The 15,765-nt window shown below is 42.7% G+C and overlaps 1 long non-coding RNA gene across 1 annotated transcript; it reads left to right on the forward strand.

The window, feature by feature from the left end:
- Positions 1-13,160: 13,160 nt before the first annotated feature.
- LOC115334804 lies at positions 13,161-15,679 on the forward strand. Its single transcript, XR_003921267.2, has 2 exons — positions 13,161-13,257; positions 15,443-15,679. It is a non-coding gene; the product is annotated as an uncharacterized LOC115334804 (long non-coding RNA).
- The last annotated feature ends 86 nt before the right edge of the window (positions 15,680-15,765 follow it).

Below are 15,765 nucleotides of genomic sequence, written 5' to 3' on the forward strand. Positions count from 1 at the left end.
GCTTCTCCCCCTCAATTTTGGGGGGGTCCAGAATCTTCACCAGATTTGATCTGATTTACTTATTTGTTTTGCCACTGTGGTTCTTCCTCCTCCACAAAAAATGCCTTCCTTAACAAATTTAATGATCTAGTAAAGGCTAATACAAAAGACAACCGTATGCAGAATAGGGAAAAGAGGCTTTCCCAGAACTGTGTTTCTCCTTATGCCATTGCAGTGTTATTTTACTTTAAATGAAAAGCAGCCTCATCTAAACAGACAGACTGGCTAGAGGTCAAAAATCCAGCATAGACAATTTTGCATGTTAGCAATTTGCACCAGACTGATACTGGTAAGAACCGGCCACTTCCCTGCTTCCCTCACTGTTTGCCCATCAACCTTCTAGTCGCTGCTTTCTCAGATGCCAAGAATCCTGCATTTATTTCGGCACAGTGGGCCAGCTTCCAACAAAAGGAACAGGAAAGCCCCCCGTTTCTCAGTGGTTAGGTCACTGTTGTAGGAGATGGGAGCTGAGCATTTCCATCCTCAGCCTCAAGGGCATATACATAATGCTCTGAATCATCATCAGATTTTAAGACAACTCAGCTATGAATTAATGTTTAGGTATTTCCATCAGGACTTGAAACTCTGTTGTTATTAGGTACTATAGACAACTGTCCCTGCCATCTGGAATGAGCGTCAGTGTCTATGTGTGAAGAAGAAAAGCCCTCCATTTCCCTGGTATTCAGCTTTTGTTGATGTTGGACAACACTGATGGACTCCCTTTTCAACCTTCTACATCAGCTTTAAGCTTACAGATGTCTCCTTCCAACATGGTTAAAAGAGAATTCAAATGACTGAAAATGCCTGAGGAAAAGGGTGAGAAGGTAGAAGAGAGATCAATAATGTCACTGTTCTTACCGCTACTGTTGTTGGGGCTTTAATGGTGCCTCAGAAGATGCCAAAGAAAAATTATGCTTCCTTCCCTGAAGGGTTTACAGACCAACCAGTGAAGAATATACAAGATGCATCGGGAAGACCAGAGGTGGGGATCATTAGGATTTAAGTACTTTGATTGCAACTTGAAATGTCCATCCTGAAGGAATAGACAGATTTTGTCCAAACTCAGGACATCCCATGATGAATGATTACTTTTTCTCCAAATTTGAAACTCTAAAAAATATCTGATTTGAAATACCCCAAATTTTGAAATTTCTAGTTGAAGGAAGATATTTCCACTGTCTTGAAAATCCATTACAAATACCTGAAAAGCACCTCCTAGTGCATCAGCTCAACCTAAATTGCTTTGAACACACTGTTCTCTGGGAAAGAGGCTTTGCAAAGACTTTTTCCTCATGGGGCACAGGGAGGGAGCAGGAGGAATGTGCGCACCCAAAGTCATGCAACTCACAAGGAGATAGACCGAGGAAAGAGGCAGTCCTCCAACAAGCTGATGCAATAGAGAGCTGGTGGGGACTTGAACATTTACTTCTAAAGGCAATTCACTGCCATTGAAATTTAGGTTTATATTTTATCAAACCAACATGAAACAGAACATTCCACATAGAGTCAAACCAATCCTAGTTAAAACACTTAGTTAAATTAAAAACATCCACGAAGAAGGAATTTCTAATGGAAATTATTCAAGTTGTAGAAACAGTGTTTTCCAGCAGTAGACTGTTCCAATGGAAAAGATGTACCTTCCTACATCTGTTTACTTTATTGTTTCCCCTTCTAGCTGTAATAAGCCAATGTTTGGGATTTGCTGAATTGTTTCTATTAGGTGGTGAAGCTTGTGATTTGAGTCAGATATTTCTTTGCTACAGCTCTTTTTATACACAAAGAACGTACATATCATTCTGCTTCCCCAAGCACAATAGGAACAGACAAGAAACTGTTCATCTGGGCACACTTCCAAGCTTCCCTTCTCAAACACTAATCTGCTCAAAACAAGTTCGGTCTTGGCTTCTTCTCAGGGCCAATGCTGCCATGAGTGCTCCTGCCTCTCCTGCTGCAGCTCTTGCCTTTCTGCTTCCCGAGCAAACATCCACAGCTGTGTTCCACCCACTGCCCTTGCTCTGCATTACCGAACAATGGTAATCCCCCTCCCTCCAAAAAAAAATCACCACCTTAGTCTTTCAAAGATAGTTTTTCTACAGTATTTCTAACTGTTTTCTGCTTTGGGCACAGACATCTCTTATTTTGTTCTTTGCTTTCGTAAAGGAGCCTGACTGCATTTTATGTTCAGTTAAAATTAAGAGAACCATTGTGCCAAATAGCTTGGCTACGACTGGCAAAGGTAAGCTTGCTGGAAACCATCCCCTTCAATGCCACAGACCTGTTCATTATCCAAGTGGAATACGGAATAGAGATCTCTTGTAGAACACATCTCTGATTCATCCCCACTTAATTAACAGTGCATAGTTGTTTCTTAGCCCAAATATCCTCTTATTCATGGCTCTGCGCCTTGAATCATGTTTCGTCTTCTAATGATGCCTAGACCAAAGTGAATAAGTCTTAAAAAAAAATATTTTTCAAGATACACAGTTTGGGAAATTTTACCACTGCTTGCAGGAAATTATAACAAGAAAAGCCAGCTGGGCAAGGAAAGACATACAACTTAAGCCCCACAAGAGCAGCTTTCTTTCAGAAAGCTTGAGGAAGAGAAAAGGTAATCCACCACAATAACTGGTGATGTTGCCCAGTTACTATGAAGGGTTTTGGAATTAAGGCATTCCAGTGCAGGGAAGGTGAAAAGATGCCCTGGCAGAGTGAAAATAGGAAGAGGAAAGATGTAGCCTTAGGAACGCCTAGCACCTCTCTGGGGTATGGTGGAGAAGCTAATAGCCAGTCTTTCAAGCTAGCTGAGATGCTGAAGCAGCAAAAAAAGGACCTTGTTTAAGAAACAATCTAAAATTGTCTTCTCTCGTCCTTTGTATTTGTTGCCATGATTGCAAATCCCATATTATTTAATCCTTATCTCAATAGAATGAAGTAAAATTACTTTTTTAACTTAAATGTTGTGATAAAGCAGGACCACCTAGTCTCACAGTGTGCCTCATTCACTTGGAGAGTGCATACGTTTCCAAGGATGTGTGCAATGCTTCTGCAAGAAGTGAATCCTAGGTTTGTAGAGAAAAAAAAATTGTTGTCCAAATTTGCCAAACCTTTGCTGGCAAGCATGGGAAAAACGAGGGTGGGACAATATTTTAGTGACTACAATGTTTCCGGATTCTTTGAGAAACTCTGCCTTGGATTGTAGCAGTATGGAGCTTTCTCTCAACATCTTCTCACCTAAAAAAGGGAAAAGGAACAGGAAAGAGATCTCCTTTCTCTCCCTTTCATCATGAATGTCATTCCTCTGCAGTGGTTAAAACTGCAACCAATGTGCAGGGTTTTTTATTCTGGAAATTGGTCTAGTCTGCAGAGAAGGAAAAATGTATGGGAGGTGAGGGGGCAGATTAATGGTGCGGGAGCGGATCAATGGGTCTGCTAGGGGGAGGCACTGCCCCACTATCCTCCAGAGTAATAGGGACCAGTGAACCAAATTTAGAGAAAATAACCACTTCCAGCAAACCCCCAAACCACCATATGAAATACGAAATGCAAACATCATATACCAGGTATCACAGAGCAAACAGCAGATGTGATCTCATTAATCCCTGATTTGATATTATGCAAATTAAGAAGCATATTTGTCTTTTCTACATTTCCATCTAGACTTTGCTAACAAACCTTGTGTTAGCTCCAAATGAGAGACCCAACCAGGCCTCAGAATATTTTGACAAGGACAATGTTTTCTGGTGGGCAATAGTGCTAAGAACAACAGCTCCGTCAGAAGAGGGCAACTCGGAGGCCACAGCAAACTCATTGCAACCAGTGCTTTTAACAGGAGTCCTTGTTCCAGTCCTTCAGAGAAGATGGCCTTGGCCACCCATCCTGTGCCAGGGTGTTGGGAACTACCTACAGACCACACATAGATTTGCTGCAGAGAGAGGGCAAAGAGTCCTGTAGCTCCCCGTGCATGCTCTCATGCCACGCTGCTCCGGTGGCTGGGCACCTAGGCAGTTTTCAGGTTCAAACTCAAATTGCAACAATTAATTAAACCTGTTGCTTTCCTCCCTGCGACAATGTTTCTTCTGTGTTGTGTTGGCAGTAACAGAATCTGGTTTGCTATCCAGCGGTAATGTAGAACTCAGGCCAAGGCATGGAGTGGTAACACTGCCACCAGTGTTAAATCAATGCAGTCAAAACTGCTTTTGCCCTGGCAATATGCCATGTATATCTCTGCCATTTCATGAGACTTTGTCATTTACAATACTGGCATTATTTCTTCTCATCTTGTACATCTTTTTTTCTTTCAACTGCTACAGAGGGATATTGTACACATGCATAATTTTCAAATTTGACCACCAGCCTGAGATCTGGCACTTTTGTGCACTCTTTTCACCAGTATGAGCAACAGTATGGGCTAACTAAACTTTTGGGATAACACCACACTCAGCTTGTTACAATAAAGTTCATGCTATACAGAATCAGCTGGTTAAACTATACCAAAAGCAACTAAATAAATCTGTGCATTCCAGCATCTGCAAGATACTCTTTGTGGAAATCTACACTGTAGGTTACTTAAAGAGCTTTCATAAGGACAGTGACTGTCATGAGGGGCAGCCTAGTTATGGTCTAATTTGCAATGTCCTTCAACCAAAGAGAGCCTTTTTAAAAGGTTGGGAAAATTTTATTAGCTGTGAGAGAGAATATTACATTCTAGTTAAAAGAGAGAGAAAAAATCAAAAACATAAAAACCCAAATATTGTTTCTCCCTTATGAAGATGTATAGCAATACTGTGATAAGAATACATGGGAAAACTCCCACAAAATATTTGGATAAAACATTCACATGAAATGCCGGCAATGTTATGTAAATACTGATGATGATTAAATGCCTAATTAATTATTATTATTATTTGTATTACATCCATATTTGAACACTCTAATTAAGAACACAGTGCTACTGAGTTCAGTGCTGTACAAATATGTCAGGGGAAAAGCTCCATTTCCCTGGTGAGCCTGCAATCCAAATAGCAAATGCAAAGTAGAAAGGGAAAGAAATTTAGAAAGTGACTTACCCAAGGGCGCATAGTAAGTCACTGTCAGAACTGCAGAAAAAGACCCCAAACAAACAAAACAAAAAATACCAAAAAACATTCTTAGTGCTATCAGACCATGCTGCCTCTATTCAAATGATGAAGCATGTAAGCCTGTATGGCTCTGTTTACCCACAAACACTTCTTCCTTATCCTTCCCCTTTTGCATGCCCCTGTCGCTATTTAGTTTGTAAGTCAACTGAACCATCTGAACATAATCAGACATTCTGAAAGGCACAGATATTCTTTCCATATACCACAACACAAACTGGAAGTTTAGCCCTTCCCATGCTACATATATTTTATGTGGGATAATACAGCATGTACACACACAAACCAAAAGCAAACAAAACCCAAGAGGTCAAGTCACTGAAAAATATCAAGGGATGAAACGACCAAAGATACCTCAAGCAGAAGAAAGTACCCATGCATTGATGTTTGGAGGAAGACAAAAAGTTGCTCTAACAAAAGGAGGTTCTCAGATCCAAGGAGGCACTGATCCTGTTCCAAAGTTGGGCTAGTGTTCAGACCAAAGAGCAAGACCAGCCAGCCTCAAAAACAGGCAGAGCAACAAACAGTAAGGAGAAAGAGGCACCTCACAACTTCGGTAATGGAGTAATACAAAAATATAAGCTGAATTCTCCAAAATTTCTCTATGGTTCTGTCATTTTTAACTGTGCTACCAGGAAGCTGCTCTCAGGTTGTGGAACCTTGCACTAGGTCAGTGGTACCTGCTGGTCCCAGCTGCAGCATCCTGCTGGCCCAGCAGGACTTGCTGGTCCTGCAGCTCCCAGGTTAATTGGCACATAGCAGCGGCAGCCAGAGCAGGGCACACCACAGCCATTTGGCAGCATTTCTGCATGTTTCTCTGCTTTTTAATGGAAGAGGACAGACAGTTTAGCTGCAAGGAATACAGAAATCCTTGATAGACTGGCAGGGGGGGGAGATCCACTGGAATACTGGTGAAAAAAAGCAACTTGTGTAACTGTACTTTCTCTGGAGCATTTTTTCAATTTCAATGGAAGAGTAAAAGAAATTTTAAACACTTTGGGCCAAATACAGAAAACTCAGCTTTGGTAATGTTGCCAGTGTGACTTGTGTTGCCACTCACCACTGGAGACGAGGCCTCCTGGGCTCAGTACAAGGTGGTTTCCCTTCCAGCTGAAAAGTCCATCTCTCCCGGCCTTGATAATATGTGGCCCCCAAAAGTCAGCCAGATAGGGGAGTCCAGCCCAGAGATAAAAGTGGACAAACAAGCCACGGTTTCCGGATGGGAATTCCCAGTTGCATAATTTTGGTAGTAAGCTAAGGTTTTGGTCCAACCAAAACTACAATTCTCTAGTTATTTTCAAGTTTTGTTCAACTCCAGCCTCAACAATTTCAGTCACCGAAAAGGCACCACTTCAAATCCCTGGTTCGGGTTTTGACATGTTCAAATTTCCCAAGAAATCTCAACATTTTTAAGGAAAGCACATATTATGAAAAAAAAATCATAATTTTATCATTGACTATCTTATCTGACATTGAAGAATTGTTTCAGGCAAAAATTTTCAACCAGCCTTGTAAAGAATATTTATTTCCACTCAGTCTGTTATTCACTGCTTTATATTTGCACCTGATTACAGAATTCATGGACCAGCCTCTGCAACTGTATTTAGAGATAATTTAAATATAAAAAAGAACCCCCCAGGAAACAGCACCTCTTCTTCCATTCCCTCCCTTCCTGCTGAAACACACCTGGCTCACCTTAGAAGTCCTTTTACAGAAAGATCATGTAATAACTTGCAATCAATCCCAACACCAGTTTTACTGCACAGTTACAGCCAAGCTGTACTCAGGACCAGATCAAGGGATAAGAAAAAGGTAATCTTCTGTCACCCTTGTTATCCATCCACATTTCTCACACAGTAAAAAGCAAGGAGCTAATTCAGTCATCAGGACAATTTAGAGAAGTTTTTCTGAATTACTTACCTGCAACGAGCCTCAGAAGGCTGTCCCATTAACAGCAGGCAACTGAAGCGAAGAACCATCTGAGCTCACCTCTCCCCACCGCAGCATGCCAAATGCAGAAGGACGCAGAGAAGAGCAAGACCTGTGCAAGGTAGCCACAGCTGGGACCAGAAATGTCATAAAATCCTGCAGAAAAGGTCAAAGGTGTACCTGAAACATCAGAGAAGATCAAGCTCCTGTTTCTCTCTGTAATGTTCTATCTGTTATGACTTCTGATCCTCAGATCACTACAATGGTATCCTGAGGATAAACAGCAGGACTTAGCTATTTCTGCAGGGAAACAGGTATCTGCAGGTCCAGCAACTACTGAAATTTTCTGTGCAACTAGAGATGCCCTCAAGCCCTCTTACGATGTTACTGCGAGTATTTCCATGATACCCAACTGTCCTGGGATCTCTGAGTTTCCTCCTTGCTGTCCCTGGTAAAGGCACATTCTCTTGCTTATTTGTGACCCCAGCTAACAATGGAAGCTTCCTACAACATCCCAGAAAGCATGAGGGGATGGCACCAGCAAGACAAAGCAGCCACTAGCACTTGCAAAAGAGTTCTAAAGAGCCCAGCAGAGCTGCAGATCACAGCGCACCACAGAGCTGTCAAAACTCAGCAACCTGGAGGTAGGGCAGATTGCCTCCGCAGCCAGAAAGAGGGCTCAAGGCTGAAGGAAGCCATAATTCAAACAGCTTGCAAACAATTTGGTAGTACCAAGGACTTTATGCCTATTAATGACACCAGAAGCAGGGAAGATCTCCACTGAACCTGTGGTGGTCTATCTGAGTCCTGAGATAAGTACATTAGCTGTGGTCAATGTGACAATTTGGGTAGAAGCAGCTGAGCAGTCAGCAGTCAAGATACCGATCCCTCCCTGACCAGCTTCATTGGATACGTACACAATTCTGCAAAGATAAATACATTAGCAGCTTTTCTGGTAAAGGGTGAGTACCGATTCAACAGCACCAACTGGCTAATGAGGAACTGAATTAACAGAGCCGACAAGAGTTCAGTTCCCCCACACTACCTGGGTTATATTGACTGTGAAAAGAGAGGGGCACATACGCTGTTCATGAAAGTGTGCATTAGAACCACTTAACCTTGCTGCCCAATTTCCATCCCCTCAAACACCACCATCCCCCTGGAGATATTGTACCTGTAACAGATGGAATTGCTTCTAATGTACGTATGATTTAAATAATTTAAATTCCAACAAAATGTATTTAGTTCATCATCTAAATTTCAATGCTGTATACTAACCAAACCTTAATTCATCAAAAATACTCCACAAAAGAGCCAAGTAGCAGAGACAGGCACTTTAGGTATGGTTTTAGGCAATTGGCCTCCTTTATCACAACCTAGGATTTTGCAAGCATTATTTCATCTTCATTGTGTCTGAAGCTTTCATTCTCCATGATGGTTTGATCCTTTTTGCCAAGCCTCTTCAGCTGCAGAAAGCTTTGGTTTGCTTTCCAGTTCAGGTTCCCGTCTGCCACTTCTAAGCCTCATTTTCATTCTTGCCAGTTAGTCATCTGATCTCTTTGATCCTTTGTAGCAAGCCTTGAACTCCATTTTTTTTCAGATTAGAATCTAGTGTCAAGAAGTAATGTTTTCTTTTCCCTGTGGTTTTGCAGCCTTTAGCTTGTTTAATCTTGTTTTCTTCTTCCCAAGTTTTCAGTCATTTCACCTGCATTTTCTGTGGTTTCAGGCCATGTTTCTGACCTACAAGACTGCATTTGTGATGACAGTTATCAGCCTCTGTTGGCACAATTGCAACTGACAAACACCTTCCATTTCTTCTCTCCTTTTCAGTTCCTAAATGTGGGTTATACAGTACAGAGGCAACTGGTGTAAATCACTGGGAGAGCCGTAAGTTACCCAGCTGTAACAGGCACTCCTTGGACTCTCACAGCCTTGTAGGTGTGTAGGATAATGGGGTCTTTCAATGGCTTATGTTCACTGGAGTGGGTGATGCACTCTGAGGGTCTCCGTTGTCATATGGGAAGTTCCTGAAAATCCTTCAAAACTTTTAGTGGTGTGGGTGGGTGTCCAGGCTGGCTGCAGCATCTCAAAGCACCACCATAGGATAAATGATTACTCCATGTGTGTGCCAGAATAGTTCTCACTGCAGATGACTGACAAACACAATTCATCCGGCTCATGCAAAGGAGGATGGTGCTCCGTATTAGCATAGATCATCTGGCTGAAGATGCTGGTGGACAGTAGGATCACTTCCTTGATGCGCAATAATGGTTATGAATCCTTGGTAGCCAGAATGGTCATCTGTGGTATCACTCTAGTGGGATCCAACAGAATTTTCCTCAAGGTTCCTTTCCACAAAGAGGGAGGAAGATTTTTCAATTGAAACCAATGAAAACAATTGAGTGGGGTTGATGAGGTATGGGCTTATGAAGTGACACAACTGCCACAAACATCAGTGTTAACTACTAATTCCCTGTAGAGGACACTGTTGGACAAGGTGGTAAATCCTCTGTTTGGATGCACCACTGTTCCTTAATTGGTATGGACAGGATGTTGGGATTAGTAGCAAGGTTCCCTTCATATCCATCACCTGGCAATGTATTCTGTATCTCCATGGAAAGGGCAAGAGAGGACATTGAGTCTTTAGCTTCAGAGCAATATAACATTCTTAGTCCTCTTTTGGAAGAATCCCACAAAGATTTTTGGAACCATGTTTATTTTCCATCAGAGGCTCCCTCATGGAGACTTCGATGTCATGAGCGTGGGTATCGATCTGACATTACCAGCACAGCAGTTGTTAGAATTACATTTTAAAAATATCGAGATGACTAGTGTTAAGGATGTTAAGCCAAGAATACCCAAATTTTTGCATTCTCAGACAGAAGACAAACATGCTGAACACTTCTCTGGGGCCTGGCCTGACTTTCTCCCAGTAGGACAGACCATGCCTATACATGAATCCCAAAGGTTCAGAATTTGGTATAGAAGCTGTCATGGATGCAAAACACTGAATCTTATTAGACAGGACTGCCAGATATAACCTTTTAAAAAAATACCCATTTCAAACAAGGAAAGAAAAAAAGCTCTTCACACCTTTGTAAAAAGGTTTTCTAGGTTTTAAGGTTCTCAGAAAGGATGAGTTGAGCAGTCATCGGGTTGCATCTTAAAAGTGCTGGGGAAGAGACAGGAATTCTGTGTTCTTTATAGCCTCACATGGAGGCATGAAAGTCAGGGATTATATACACGTTCTCAAAAAACCCCTGCTATTCAGAAGTCTGATTTCTCATACACAAGGCATACGTGTGCCTCTGGATCCACACTGGTAAGTACTCAAAGACGACAATACATTCCTCAAAACAGAAAACAGAGTCCAAAAACAATTCACATCAGACAACCTGAAATCTATGCTATTGTTGTCGTTTAACCCCAGACAGCAACTAAGTGCCACCCAGCCGCTCGCTCACTCCCCCTGCCAGTGGGATGGGGAAGAGAATCGGAAGAGTAAAAGTGAGAAAACTCGTGGGTTTGAGATAAAGACAGTTTAACAGGTAAAGCAAAAGCCGTGCATGCAAGCAAAGCAAAACAAGGAATTCATTCACCACTTCCCATGGGCAGGCAGGTGTTCAGCCATCTCCAGGAAAGCAGGGCTCCATCATGCGTTAACGGTTATTCAGGAAGACAAACGCCATCACTCCAAACGTCCCCCTTCCTTCTTCTTCCTCCATGCTTGAGCATGACATCATATGGTCTGGAATATCCCTTGGGTCAGTCGGGGTCAGCTGTCCCGGCTGTGTCCCCTCCCAACTCCTTGTGCACCCCCAGCCTACTCACTGGTGGGGTGGGGTGAGAAGCAGAAAAGGCCTTGACTCTGTGTAAGCACTGCTCAGCAGTAACAAAAATATCTCGGCATTATCAAGGCTGTTTTCAGCACAAATCCAAAACATAGCCCCATACTAGCTACTGTGAAGAAAATTAACTCTTTCCCAGCCAAAACCAGCACAGCCATGAAGCCATGAATATTCTGATTTAAAACATTATTGACAAATTTTAAGGACTGCTGAGCTACAAAGTTCCCTTAAGCACAGCCAACGAAGAAGCTTATGGTCAAGGGATCATTGTAGGAGCCCTTTAGAATGGACATTTTCTCCAGAAGGATGAATCACCTGTTTGTCCAATAAACCCTAGCATAACTTCTCCTCCAGACCCTTCTTGTCCCATAGATCTGGGAAAGGCTGGAGCATTGGTACTGACTCCATAGCCTCTTTGCTCTGATGTTCTGATGTAAGTAGGCACAAACTTATTCCAGTTTTCACAACACACCCAAGACACTGCATATATAAACCCTGACTAGGAAAGAGATGGTGTGTGAAGTTTTCTTAGGAAATACGCTAAGGGGAGGTGGGTTTTTTTCTCTTGGTCTTATTTGTCAGGCATTAACTGCTTCCCTGGTTCCCTATGGCTTCAGAGTTTTCTTTTCCTAAGCCTCTTTCTCTTATGAATACATTTCATGCATTTCTTACCTGTATAGAGCTACTGAGCCATTTGTTGCCATGGTTTCCTTAAATGTTTCCATGTCTGTCCTCTCCTGTTTTCCACAACATACAATTCAAAACTTTTGTCAGCCAGGATTTTAATTACTGACATGAGTCCACCTAAGTTAACCAGACCTGTACCTTTAACACCACAATATTTGTATTTTATGTTTTGACTTAGCCATTTTCTGAGATTTAACAGAAAACAATTTTCTGTCTCCTAAAGCATTACTTCATTGCAATTCATAAACAGCATGAAATAAGGACGCATACAAAGAGTAAAGCTTACAAACATAAAAGCCAGCTTCATCTAACTCTTTAAACTCATTTTTTCAAACAGCTTGTCTAACTATGGTCTTCCAGGTCCCTATGCTATCTTCACTCCTCTGAGATCTCCACACTGCTTAACAAAGAAGGTAAAGTGCTTTGTCCAGATGACGATTTGTGCTAAAAAATGTATGAAATTTAAAGAGAGTCAAAGATGAAGCTAAATATGAAAAAAGGGGAAAAGTTCATGTTGCTTCTCTTCCATCTACTCACACTGCATTCAAGTTTCAGTGCTGACGGCTACAGGACCAGCAGGAATGGCCACATTTGCCTGAGTTTCTCTATCACCTGGTTGCACAGACATTTATGTGTACATACAAGCCATTCTACAAGCCCTTTCTTTCGCTCTAATAACCCAACAGTTATTCATTCTTAAAACGAAATAAAAAAATCCCCACGCAGATTTATTTGGCTCATATTATAGCCAGAAGTTGCTTCTGATGAGTTAGAAAGAATATAAACCACTAGCAATTCAGCAGTAACATTCTGGGGAGGAAATCGCACTAACAGATAATAGCATCTTCTTTAACAGCGACGACAAGAAATATATATATATTTGTTTAATTAAACTTAATGAAACACGAAGTGCCGCATGATCGGTGACAGAGGGTGTGTGCAGAGGTGCTACCCTGGTGACTACATCGCATACCTCTGGCTTGGTTTGCCCCTCCTTTCCCTCCCTACATTTCTCATTTGTGAATCACCAGCGCTCTTTGCTTAATTTAGACGCCTGTCCTCATTTTCATCAGCCCCCCCCCCCCCCCCCCCCCCCCCCCCCCCCCCCCCCGCCAAATCGCTCCTCTTCCACAAAACGCGGAGGCGCAGACTTTGGGCGACGCTGAAGTCGCCTAAGAGAAACGGCGGGTCTTCACGCCGCCGCTGCCTTAGCGAGGCACCGCCGCCCCACCTGGCAACGGCAGGGAAGCCCCGCCGCCCCGCTCCCCGCCGCCCCGCTCCCCGCTCCCCGCCCCGCTCCCCCCCCCCCGCCCCCCCCCCCCCGCCGCCCCGCTCCCGCCCCCGCCGCCCGCTCCCCGCCGCCCTCTCCCGCTCCCCGCTCCCCCCCGCTCCGCCGCCCGCCCCCGGCCCCGCCCGGCGCGGTGGTGTCGCTTGTGCAAGGGCGCCATCTGCCGGCGCCGCCGGCCCTTCCCGCTCGGCCCCGCCGCCCCGGCCCGGCCGGCAGCACCGCCGCCTCCTGCCCGCGGAAGAGCGGTGCCCGGCAGCCCGCGGGCAAAACGAAGAGGAACGGCACTACAGGCGAGGAGTTAACTCGGCAGAGCCTCGTCGGAAATGCAAGGGTAAAGGCAGGAGGTTTTTTTTCCCCCCCAGGGTAAAATATAATTCTGGGAGGGAGTTTACCACAAGGTACCAGTTTATCACAGCAGACCGGTTAGCCCATCGTCAGGGCAAACATCTTCGCTGAGGGTCGTGCATGGGGAGCAGAGCTCTACGTCCCAGGCGAGCTCCGGGGGACGCCCGGTCTTCCCAGGAGCAAAATACAGGGGCGGGGAGGCAAGAAGAGAAAACCAAGCAGGAGCCAGTTTCTGTGCTTTCAGTAAGGGGGTTTGCAGCTTCTAATCCTCAAATACCTACTGAAACAACTACTTTAGGGGCAAACTTAAATGCCCGTGTAATCATTCATGCTCATGGAAAACATTCAGGGAAAGCTTCTTATCAGAGGCCAGCTCTAAAGTGAAGGATTTGGAGGGGGCTGACCACTCAGTCACTTTCATCATAGGGATGCTGAATTCCTGTTCTGCTGAGGAATTTGTTTGGAAAGCTCCTCCGTGCTTTTATGTCTGAATGTTCATTGGTTTTTTGCAGTAAAGAGATTATATTCCTTGTCTCCAACAGACGACAGTTATGACGCTATTTTATACATACATACTTTTCACCTCGTTTTCCTTCTGCTCACTAGTTTTCCCCTTAAAAAAAGCAACCTACACCCCCCCCAAAAAACCCACAAAAAATTACCTTGTGTTTCTGGCAAGTCAGAATCTGTGGTAATTTGCAGCTCTCTCCTTCAGAACTGCTGCCTCTGAATTTTAAAACTACTTAACAGAAATTGGTATGCTGGTAGAAGAATAAATCTCAATAGCTGTATAAGAAGAATTTGTATTCATTCAACCTCATGTTGAGGACTTTGCTTTGTAAGACAGTATTTTATAATATGTCAGGTTTTGCATTTCTGGTCTTTGTTGTTTAAACTGACGAGCAATAAACTACCTTTTCTTTTTATCCTCCACCACTAAGAAGTTAACAATTCCCTACAACATTAAATGGAGCACAATAAAAAGAGTAAAAACTCCAAGTGTAAAATACTTGAAAAAAATCTTGAAAAATCATACCTACTCTTGTTTGTAATGTCTGAAATTATTACAAGTACGTTCACTATGAGGACTATTGATAGATGACTCACAATTTAGCTAAATTCAATAAACCACATACTGTGCCTATCCCAGTAGGTGACTCATGCATTTTGTATTTCAAGTATCAAATGTTTGCCAAAAACAGTATTTTAAAAAGTAGGAAAATTGTTCAAAAGGGCTTGTGAATAGGTTAGGACTACCCACAGGCAGTTCGTTCTTGTGTTCTGACCACTTACGCAGGATTTCATGGCACCACTGTAGTAGTATTCTGCTAGAAGGAGTGCTTATCCACAGCAGCCCCACCTTACACACTTCATAGGCTTTTTTCCTCACATATATTGTACCTTCTTTAAATACACACACATTTGAATTTAATGTGATATTTTAAAGCAGTTGTGTTTTAAAGAGAAAAGCCTGCAGAGTAAACATTTTCCCTACAGAGTCACTGCTCCGTAATTTTATACACATTTCCTAATTTTCCTAGCACCATGCTTTGCCCTTCTAAAATTAAATGTAAAAACATAAAATAAAACAGCAATCTCAAAAGAACTATTCAGCTAGTCCCTGAACACTGTATAATAGTATTTTAAATCAAATAACTCAGTGTAAAAGTAGTAGAATCGGGCCCACAAGAAGGAATAAGTTTCAAGTCCTGGTGTCAACGCCTTTTCACTGTTTCCACAGCCTGCAGGGTGGCGAAGGAGACTACTACATGCTGGTGACTCAGTAGGTTAGCTTAGATTTTAGGCAGTTTTCCAAATTCATTCATTCAGACCTCAGAACACATCTGGATCTTATTTTTAACCTTGAGCAGGGGTTACCTGATCCCAGAATATCATGCATTGCATATGCACAGCATCCACATACCATAAACTCTTTTGTGAAGGCAGAGAATCATGTGCCTTCATGGCACACGATAACAAAGGACAATTTTTTCACCAGGGCCTGTGAATTGTACATATTTATAGCGAGTGTGACTTAAGGTGTCTGTTTTCTGGGTGAGTCAGAACAGGTGAAATACTTGGTGAAATATTTTTACATGTCCAGTCATTCCTTTAATTGGTATCAAACAGTGCAATTTCATTACTGATCTTCTCTGTATCTTCTTTTCCAGTATTCCTTTGACACTTTCCCTGCTGAGCTGGCTCTTACTCTGACTTTACTGAGGCCCTTCTGATCCCTGGAAGAAGCCAATACAGTGTCATCCAAAAATAAATGAACTCAAAGTTCATGTTGACTAGGCATATATTAAGTTGATGGAGTCACAACTTTCATATATGCAGAAGTGGTAAAACTAAGCTTAATATTAAGCTCTGAACTTTAATTTTATTCATTAAAATCCTGGCACGAAGCATGTTTTATTCATTGTTTTGTCAACCACTTCACATTTGCACCCTGTTTTTCTTGCAAAAACTATCAAAAAAACTCATGTGGAAA

Source organism: Aquila chrysaetos, chromosome 2 (assembly GCF_900496995.4).
Source record: "Aquila chrysaetos chrysaetos chromosome 2, bAquChr1.4, whole genome shotgun sequence".
Classification (NCBI taxonomy): domain Eukaryota; kingdom Metazoa; phylum Chordata; class Aves; order Accipitriformes; family Accipitridae; genus Aquila; species Aquila chrysaetos.